This window comes from Ruditapes philippinarum, unplaced genomic scaffold (genome assembly GCF_026571515.1).
Source record: "Ruditapes philippinarum isolate M1 unplaced genomic scaffold, ASM2657151v2 ctg2935_1_1_1_1, whole genome shotgun sequence".
Taxonomy (NCBI): Eukaryota; Metazoa; Mollusca; class Bivalvia; order Venerida; family Veneridae; genus Ruditapes; species Ruditapes philippinarum.
The window spans coordinates 42,025-53,756 of NW_026862251.1; the positions used below are offsets into that span (position 1 = coordinate 42,025).

The window sequence follows — 11,732 nt, forward strand, 5'->3', positions numbered from 1 at the left end:
ACTTTTTTGTCGTTTAAGCATTTAACATGTGCAATTTACATCATATCTTGTCAAAATACCATGCTGACTTGTTCAAAAACAGCATGTTAACTTGTCAAATAATCATGATGACATGTGCAGACAACATGTTAATTTGTCGAAGTATCATGATGACTTGTGCAAACGACATGTTAACTTGTCAAAATTTCATGATGACATGTGCAAACAACATGTTAACTTGTCAAATTATCGTGATGACATGCTCATGATACTTTGAGAAGTTAACATGTGTTTTGCACAAGTCATCACGTTACTTTGACAAGTTAACATGCTGTCTGCACAAGTCATCATGAAATTTTGACAAGTTAACATGTCGTTTGCACAAGTCATCACGATACTTTGACAAGTTAACATGTTGTCTGCACATGTCATCACGATAATTCGACAAGTTAACATTCTGTTTGCACACGTCATCACGATTATTCGACAAGTTAACATGCTGTTGCACAAGTCATCACAATACTTCGACAAGTAAACATGTTGTCCGCACAAGTCATCATGATCCTTTGACAAGTTAACATGTTGTTTGCACAAGTCATAACGATAATTCGACAAGTTAACATGCTGTTTGCACATGTCATCATGAAATTTTGACAAGTTAACATGTCATTTGCACAAGTCATCACGATACTTTGACAAGTGAACATGCTGTCTGTACATGTCATCATGATAATTTGACATGTTTGCATGGTGTTTGCACAAGTTATCATTATACTTTGACAAGTTAATAGTGCATTTTGACATGCCAGCATGATACAAGATAAAATTTCGTTTGCACACGTTATCACGATACTTTGACAAGTTAACATGGTGTTTGCACAAGTCATCATGATACTTTGACAAGTTAACATATTATTTGCACGAGTCATCAAGATACTTTGACAAGTTATCATGCTTGTGCACATGTCATCACGATATTTCGACAAGTTAACATGCCGTTTGCACATGTCATCATGAAATTTTGACAAGTTAACATGTCTTTTGCACATGTCATTACAATACTTTGACAAGTCAACTAGTCGTTTGCACAAATCATCATTATATTTTGACAAGTTAACATGTCATTTGCACAGGTCATTATACATTTTGACAAGTTAATATGTTATTAGCACAAGTCAGCATGATTCCTTGACAAGACATGACGTGAATTGCATATGTTAACATGCTCAAATGACAAAATAATATCATCGTTTCACAAGATAGCAAAAACATTGATCACATAAGACAGTCACGGCGTTCCATAAAAAATCGTTCAGGGTACAGTGATAAAGTGTGAATAGTAGTTTGACATTATTGACATAATTTATTACCTATCATCGAAACCAAAACACTTGACCGAATTTGACTAGGATATTAGGAATATAAAAACATGAACATGATTTCTCCTATTTAAGAAAGAAAGCATCACAAAAATAAGGCACATTTCTCTCTAATTTATTGTTTCGTTTTTTTGTTTATAAAAGGTTTAGGATATAGAAATATACGGGTTGACTTTTATCTCTTGGGATAGTCCGATATATACGAAAATCATATCTTGGACATAGTGTATATAGTCAAACAATTTGCAACGCAGTACCTACAGCTTTGACGAATTCTCAAAATTGTGAAACAAATCTTGAAGGACCTTAAGAACTTAATATGAAACTAGATAGTGTTTATATAATTTGAATTTTTATAAACAGAATTATTGTTTAACAGTCTGATAAATGGAAAATTCACTTTTTATTTTCAAATGTTTGAAATAGGCATTTATTAAAAAAGAATAAAATTTGAAAAATGTTTTTTTTCCCCTTTTATTTTCCAAGAATTATTATTGCCGAACCTTTTGGGGTATTTTGTCGCCCATTTTTTACATTGGTTTTTAAAAAACCCTCCATTTAAGCTAAGAGCAGGCGTGTACGGGAAAAAATGGTAAATTTCTTTAAGGAAGGGGAAAACTAAAATACAATATCCCCATTTGCGTGTAAATGAGTTGGGAGAAAAACATGGAGGAAACATGTACATCATTGATATTGGTATTTAGTAGCGGTAGAAAAAAAGCATGACTGTCGACTGTAAATAAATGCATGAACAGTTTTAGAGTTTTGGGAGTGACTCATTTTTTTTCACAAAAGGTAACATTAAGGGAAATCAATATCCACGTATCAAATGGCTATTCGCAATTTTTCTCCCTTTCAAACTTATTCTCAAAAGTCTAGCGTAAGGAAAATATTAACACAGTTTAAGAAATGTATTTATTACTATAAATGATTTGAGTTACCTTGTCCCCTGACAGGTCTTCACCTGTGCGCACTAAAATAATATGATTGAATATGGGTTACCCAAAACAAAGATGGATTTCGACAAAAGTTATGGAAACTGCTTGTACTATCAATAGATATGCATTGGAAAAACATCTGAAGTCAAGACTTATGGCATTTTGTTTGTAAAATTTGATGTTACAAGCTGTATTTGATGCAAATATGTATGTTTGTTAGATTTCAACTATACTTAATATGTAACGTTATTGTATTAACATGATGATATGCATAGGGGAAAACATTGGTTAAGTTCTTACTCTCCACATGAAGGAAGTTACAGACGTAATGACCTTTTGGATATTTTTTTGTCTGCAACATTGTTTCTAGGAAACGGACTGGCATGCGTTGTCACAAAAATGACAGATCCAGTAATATATAGTTTTTTATGGAGGGATTTTATTGGAAATTTGTTACTATAAAGATATGTTGTAACTGTTTAGATCATTTGAATATTTCCCTTTTAAACGCACTATGAGCAGATATTTAAACGCGAGTTCATGAACGTGTGGTATTTTGGAAATAGCAGAGGTTCTTATGAGGTCAAAAGTAGCATTTTGCATGTCGATAGCCATTTAATTTTGAAACCTTGAAAATTTTAATTGATACTTATAACTCAATTAATATAATTTAGTGAAAACGTCATAGAACTCTTGAGGCGCTTGTGAGGAGAAAGAGGGCTTAATGACCAATGGATTTAGTACTGGAAGTCAACTGGGTTCAAGTAAACATTTTTGAAAAGAAGCCTACGAGAAGTTATTTACTTGCTTCAGAAAACTTGTAAATGAGGAAGAATTTTAATATAGAGTCTATAACCAAACAATTGATACTTAATAACTTACAATGTACTTATAATAAACTGCATCTGCCAAAAGATATTGAAAAGTCATGACTGTAAAACATAACGGAACTGGTCATTAAAAAAGCTAGAATGTGCCTTTTTTTCGAAAAGAATATCCAATGGTACCTAGAAAATGTTTATCTCACCAAAACATTATTTATTTTATTCTTTAGAATATCACAATTGTCCACAAAAAAATCTACTGGGCATTTCAGTCATACCAGAGAGTTGGAAGAACTTTGCCAACATTAAAAGAAGATAATATTATTTGACTGATATTGTAAATAAAACCTTTATAACCATTTATTACCCCCTTGCGTGTAGCATGTACCAATATACGTTGTCTTGATAATTTGTATATTTCCTTCGTTTGTAAAACAAACACTTTTGTACAAAACATTCACCACACAGATGTACAGATGAAGTCATATACACGTGTCCTATATTTGTTATCATACTCTTGTCATTAGCTGATCTTTTTCATTTGTTTTTGCTTGCAGTTAGAGCTTTCCTTTTAGAGTTGTGACCTTATATCCGCTCAGGTATGTTGGTAAGAGTTTGACTTTAAATATATCTCTTGGTATTGTTGAATCCCATTGGCTTGTCATCATGCTGACGCCCAATCGACCAATCTCGTCGCTCGATTTCGCTGCAAAACCATTCCCACCGATAGCTACGCCCAACTGATCATGAATCATGTCTATATAAGGATGTGTATAGTGGGCGTTTCTGTTATAACACAGCTGTCAGTTTGCCAGGATTTAAAATCAACACCTAAATGATGCATAGGAAAAGAAAGAAAATATGAATTGTCATAAAGACTCATTTAGAAGTAAAAAAGAGAGAAAAGAAATCCTTTTACCTTATAATACTCATATTTTGCATACTTACGAAAAGTGCAATTCACATTAAATAATCGAATGTGAAACAATATAAATCTTTGGACGACGAAAACAATGTGTGCAACCAAAATATGCCTTACTTGACTTGAGGAGTATATTAAAACTTTATTATATATAAATAATGAATACAATTTCAATCTCGAATTACCGTCGAACAATGATTTCGTAAAATTAGTCACATGCTTAGCCGTAACATTATTGCCCTCTTTGAACCATTTTATCACATCAAAAGGGGTTGTAATTGATTCAGAACTTGTAGCATCTCTATGACCCAGTTTGATATAATACTTTCCTGCAATGAAATAAAATTATAATGTTTATATGCTCTTACATGCCTCCTTCCTATATAAAAAATGAAATAGTGACTAAAACGAGTAAGAAACACAGGCACAGTGCTCTATAACAAGTTAGAGCAAGTATAAGGAGAGGATTAAGGAAACTACGTTGTATGTTTTTGTTGCATTACTGTGCAGTTTAATCAGTTCCATTTGTACCTGATGATTGTTAAAAGCATGAAATTGTACAGTAGTTAGTACCTTAATTGTTTATTTAAAGAATTGGTTGGTTTGGATTACCCTTTGTAACATGCTATGAATAATAAGCATTTTAGTTCTATATTTTACTCGATATGTAACGATCTAAGTTTAATTTTTTACTGTGTTATTCACACTCACAATGACGTAAACTTGAAAAAAAGATTGTTGTGAGTCCACTTCCTACTGATACTGTCGTATGAAAAAGCATGATCATGACTCTAACCCATAAGTTTGGACTGAGAGGCATACACCCTTAGTGCAAGACACCCAGTTCCTCCTATTACACTGATGAGTATATATATAATGTAAAGTTTGAAACAATACGGATAAAAATAGCGGGGAAAAAGAATGGAGCGATGCTTATTCAGAAAGACATCGACCTTGAAATGAAAGGAAATTAAAGAAAGGTTAGAACGAAAATGAAATTTGAGAAAACTTAGTCGTTACACAATTTGCTAAAGTTCACTACGAACATCAAAACGTGCAAAAATCTGTTTAGAATTAAAAATAGATAATGGACAAGTATCACCATGTTAGGTTATCAAAATATACAACCATCAGGATATTGTATTGGTGGCATCATGTAGAACGAAATCTCGTCTTTGCTCTTATGCGAGATCGGAACCTGCCAGACTTCATTGGCTCTTCCATCATAGATAATACATGGCATTTCTCTGAAAAAAAGGGAAAAGAAGATTTATCTTCATTTTGATGCTATTTTATGCCGTGTTTGCCCTTTTCAGCTTTATGAAATTCTAAGTGCATTGTAAGTTATCCTGTCGATCCGAGCACTCGGCAAATTAGTTCAGCTAAATATGTGCAAATATTTACTCATCTAAAGCCCTTCTATTTATAGTTCTTGAAATCTATAATTTTGATGTTCTGATGACAGTTTAACACAATAGCACAATGCCATCGTATCCTTCTTTTGTTTTCTAACGTTAATAGTGATTTAGTTAATTGTTTGTCAAAATATTACTTTGTTTGTGTTTTGCGATACTCATTAAGCGCCAAATATTCACAGCCAGCACTACTTTTTGCAGGTGATTAGCATCTAACAATCTCCAAATCTTTTAATAAATTATTTATGGCACGCATGTTTGCCCTTTTTCCTATAAGATGATATAATGTATGAATTCATTTCTGAGGCTTAATGTGGCTTCGTGTTATATAAAATCTAGTCCTCGGTATACCAGCAAGGTCAGAGATTTGAAGTTCATGGTGTCTCAAAATTCCCATGAGTTAGGTTTGAGTCCTGTTACCTCTGGAAGTATTTTCACGAAGATCGGTTCAACTAGTCGACCCTTGAAAGTTACTACAGGAATCGTTTAATGTTACATCCAAAAAAGTCTATATGTTTAATTTTACTTACGTGAACATTTTTAAGTTTGTCTCCTTTACTTCCAGCAAAGACATAAGGAGTGGATAAAACATCCCTGAAGGTTGTAAATGCTCCGGTAGCTAACAACACCTTTTTGCTCCGAATCGAGAGTCCCTTTTCTGTCTTGATTAACATAACATAAGAACCACCTGATTGGACAATACGAGTTACGTGATTTACCACGTCATCAATTATTGTGCACCCTTGTTTTGCTGCTACTGTCTTTTCAGCTTCTACCATTCGCCTTGGATTTATATATCCGGCATTCTTTGTCTCCATTCTCCCATTAGTATCCTCAGATAACCTAAGATATGGGAATCTCTGTTTGAGCAATTTAATGTCAAGCTTCTGGGTAGGAATCGCATTTCTTGACGCTACTTCATCGGTCTTATTAAAATAAGATCTTCCTCCTATCATTAGATTTCCTACTTCGTGATAAAACTTTATACCTGAATAAAGATAGAGATAGACGGTCATATCACACATGATTGACACATAAGAAGTGTAGAAAGAAACTAAGCAATACCCAACGGACGCGCATGAATGATTGTAGTCCATTAATTGGTAATTTTCAATTTTTTGACATTTCTAGAATTGCACACCCTTCCTATTAATATGAAAGAGATTATCGATTACATATATTTCTGGAACTATAACTCTCGTATGCAGCGAACATTGGCCTTATAATATATATATGTAGAATAATTAATTGTGATATTGAATTTATTATCACAACTATGCTGATATGTTTGTTTGTTTCCGTACAAAAAGATAATTAAACAATGATCCCTACCAGACTGTTGTTCAAGGTCTCTGTAGCGCTGGATTGATTCTCGTGCTAAAGTTGCCCACACGACATCTTTATCCATACATCGTACGTGTTATTCTTCCCTCGTCAAAATAGGAACCATAAATTCCGCTAGTCTTATCAGAGCCTCTATCCTGAAATGATTATTTCATTATTTCAATTATAAATAGATGTTCTAAAATAGATATAACTTATGTTGTAGATTACTAGTGTTTTAAATGAACCATAACCTTACTGTATATCCGCTAGTAACTTGCTCGACTTTTGCCTCAGGACCGTACAATTGGACATAACGAGGGATTATAGGATATCAGTATGAAAATTTTTATGCTAAAAACTAGCCAAATCGTGCAATGTAATTTATCTGCAATTTCAAAACAAACAAACATATTTGTTACATTATCTATTACCTGATTAAATATGTAATCTCAAAGCGTAAATTGATGAACTACATGTTGACAATAACATGCCGGTTTTATATATTCCTTAAACTACTGATTTAGGCACACTTCTTTTTATTTATTTATTTTAACTTTAAAATAATAATCTGTAATCCATTTGACTTTGGATGGAATCAAAGTTTAACAAGTACTTACCTTTTGTTCTGTTGGTCCTATTAAACACGTGTTTAGACCGGAAGTGACTATTGCATGCCGGGCAGCAGCCGACCCAATCATTCCAGCTCCAATAATACACAAGTCATACATTGTTTATGATATTAAACAATGATATTATATAAACACATTGGAGAAGTCGACTATTTAAACTAAATTAAAAGGCCTTTCTGAACCTTGAAATGTGTGCTTTTGAATAACTTAGTGATAGGCCTATGCATAATCATGCATGCAGCTGTTTATCGTAATGTGTCAACTGTCTAGGGCGTAGATTGTGTTTCAGGTTTCTCTACCCCTATCTCTCAATTATTATATTAATAAAAAAAACAATGTAAAGAACACTTGCAGTATGAACATCAAAAATTGTTCACATTAGAAAACTATGAAATAAACTTGTTTACATAAGTTGCTTAAACCTTGAAATTTTAAGGCATTTCCATCACCAGAAACTGTCTATGCATGTGCAGAAAGTACTGTTCCTTTTTATGTTACTGGGATATAATTATATCCAGAATAATTATTTCAGATCAAGTTAAACTAAGTCGATCATAAATATACATACTATTTTTTTCAATACTCTACAACAAAGTTTCTATAGTATTCAGTAATCATTCCATGTATAAGTACAAAAATACTACACTATTCACAATTGCAACCACTCAACCCCTTCTGTCAGTCTTGGATAAGGACCTCGAACACAAAAGTATGAATTCACAGAACGGATACGGTAATTCGGTGTAACCTACGCTAAGAAACTAATCATGTAAACAAATAGTAATTTAATGCTGGAATTAAAGTTGTTGAAAAGTTTATTTCAAATATTTGTTGTAAAAGTCCACCTAAAATACACTTTTCAGCAAACATTCCGTGTATTAGGACAAAAATATTACACTATTCAGCAAACATTCCGTGTATAAGGAGAAAATTTCTACAATATTCAGCAAAAAGTCCGTATAACAGGACAAAATTTCTACAATATTCAGCAAACCTTCCGTGAATCAGGACAAGATTTCTATAATATTCAGCAAACATGTCATATATCTACAATATTCCGCATACATGATTCAAAACACCAAAGTTAATGTAATCTCTGGAAAAATGTTTGAAAATTATTTGACGGAAGGAGTAAAGGATGGATATAATCTCACTGAATCCGAGATTTCTCATCTATTTCGGGGATTTTCTGTCAAATATCCTAATAATGTTTGTAATTTAGTACACCCTGTGGACTGCCAGAACACATTTGTTTCAAACAGATGATGGTGATATTTGGAGAAAAAGTAAATAATTTGAATATTACAATTAATTATTCATAACATTCTTGCTACTATCCACAGAGTTTGGGATTTATACTCATCAGAGTATTGCAGTTATTGGCCTGATTTAGTGAACAATGGCCTTTATTGTTTTAACGCGTTTGAGGTCATGTCATGGCCTTTTTTGTTTTAACGCGTTTGAGGTCATGTCGTGTTTAATGTCATTTGTATAAACTTGTTAGCTGAATTGAAATAAAATTTAGATAAACATTTGAAGTTTAAGTGTATTTACATTACACATTAATTTTAAAGATAGCAACAGCTAGTTATCTTGTTGTTGTTATTATTACATGTAGTCTTCTTCTCATCATCATCATCATCATCATCACATCATCATCATCATTATAATCATTATTATTATTATTACTATTATTATTATTATTATTATTATTATTATTATTATTATCATTGACAAGTAAAAGACAAATAACAAATATATGAAAAATAGATATTAAACGCTACGTTCTATGTCAGTAAAGTTTATATTTCTCTTTATATTTTTGGTAAATCATACAAAAACCTTTTAGTACTACATGTACTAAGCATAAAGGTTCTTTTGACATGACAATCGCAACTATTCAGCATTTTCCGACAAGCTGTGTACGAGGACTATTAATTGGTAATTGACAAGGTGTTCCGACTGTCCGGATGACATGATACAATAAGGCATGCCATAGGCATGTAAATGTGTTGGGAGAAAAACATGGAGAAAACATGTATATCAATGACTGGGGAAATTGGATCATGGTAAACATACTAAATCTATGGCATTTAGTTGCGGGAGAAAAAAAAAGCATGACCGTCGACTGTAAATAAATTCACGAACAGTTTTAGAGTTTTGGGAGTGACTCGTTTTGTTTCCATAAAAGGTAACATTATGGGAAATCAATATCCATGTACCAAATGGCTAACAATGATTAATATTCGGAATTTTCCTCTCACTAAGTTAGCGCCTTCAAACTTACTCTCAAAAGTATAGCTAAGAAAAATATTAATACAGTTTAAGAAATGTATTTATTACTATAAATAATTAGCGTTACCTTGTCCCCTGACAGGTCTTCACCTGTCCGCACTAAAATAATATGATTGAATAGTGGGTTACCCAAAACAAAGATGGATTTCGACAAAAGTTATGGAAACTGCTTGTACTATCAATAGATATGCATTGGAAAAACATCTGAAGTCAAGACTTATGGCATTTTGTTTGTAAAATTTGATGTTTCAAGATGTATTTGATGCAAATATTTATGTATGTTAGATTTCAACAATACTTAATATGTAACGTAATTGTATTAACATGAAGATATGCATACGGTAAAACATTGGTTAAAATGAGAGGAAGTTACAGACGTAATTACCGTTTGGATATTTTTTCTGTATCATTGATGGTAGGAAACGGACTGGCATGCGTTGTCACAAAAATGACAGATCCAATAATATATGTTTTTTATGGAGAGATTTAATTGGAAATTTGGTACTTTAAAGATATGTTGTAACTGTTAAGATCATTTGAATATTTCCTTATAGAACGCACGCTGAGCAGATATTTTTTTTGCATTTGTAAACGCGAGTTCATGAACGTGTGGTATTTTGAAAATGCCAGAGGTTCTTATGATGTCAATAGTAGCATTTTGCATGTCGGTAGCCACTAAATTTTGAAACCTTGAAAACTATAATTGATACTTATAACTCAATTAAAATTATTTATTTAAAACGTCATACAACTGTTGAGGCGCTTGTGAGGAGAGAGAGGGCTTAATGGCCAATGGATTTTGTACTTTTATTTAGTTCATCATAGTGTTTTTCAAAAGAAGTCAACTGGATTCAAGTAAACTTCTTTGAAAAGAAGCCTACGAGAAGTTATTTACTTGCTTCAGAAAACTTGTAAATGAGGAAGAATTTTAATATAGAGTCTATAACCAAACAATTGATACTAAATAACTTACAATGTACTTATAATAAACTGAATCTGCCAAAAGATATTGAAAAGTCATGACTGTAAAATAGACAAATACAGAATCCCTAAAGAAAGCCCAACACGGCAAAATTGAAAATGTTGCAGGCTCGGTTTGATTGAGCCTGTTCATGGACAGTACTGTCAAGTGCATACTACCGTCCACGCCCCCTAGCACCGGCTTAAGCAGAATTCAACATTTAAACGTGAAATAGTAAAATTATGAATTTAGAAACATCCGCAGATGTGTTCATACGGCGGTTATCATGGAACCTTCAATGTGACACACTAGTGCCATTCCATGAAAAGCGGCGTATGGTCCCCAAGTAATAAAAAGCGTGTGCCCTAAACGAGAAAACAATGGGCGGAACTAAATAAAATGGAATTTAGAAAGGGGATCAGAGGTTATGAAGCCTGCGTATCACAGATAAGACGTCAAAAGACAAATTTAAAAAGCAGGCAACATATCCTAAGGGTGATTCAACATTATTCAAGTAGGAATATTGGAACCACCCAACTAGAAAATGCCGAAAAGTTGAAACTAAAAATACCACAAGCACAACAATAATGTCGTGCTGAATGATCTTCAAGGATCGGAAATATAACATCATTGATTAAATGTACGGGGAGACTTTTTACAGCCGCCACACGGCACAAATAACACGGATGTGATCATAGAATAGACAAATACAGAATCCCTAAAGAAAACCCAACACGGCAAAATTGAAAATGTTGCAGGCTCGGTTTGATTGAGCCTGTTCATGGACAGTACTGTCAAGTGCATACTACCGTCCACGCCCCCTAGCACCGGCTTAAGCAGAATTCAACATTTAAACGTGAAATAGTAAAATTATGAATTTAGAAACATCCGCAGATGTGTTCATACGGCGGTTATCATGGAACCTTCAATGTGACACACTAGTGCCATTCCATGAAAAGCGGCGTATGGTCCCCAAGTAATAAAAAGCGTGTGCCCTAAACGAGAAAACAATGGGCGGAACTAAATAAAATGGAATTTAGAAAGGGGATCAGAGGTTATGAAGC

General features: G+C 33.1%; 1 pseudogene; it reads right to left on the minus strand.

Annotated features, from left to right (window-relative positions):
- Nucleotides 1–3,121: 3,121 nt before the first annotated feature.
- LOC132718424 (uncharacterized) lies at nt 3,122–7,565 on the minus strand (annotated as a pseudogene).
- Between the last annotated feature and the right edge of the window lie 4,167 nt (nt 7,566–11,732).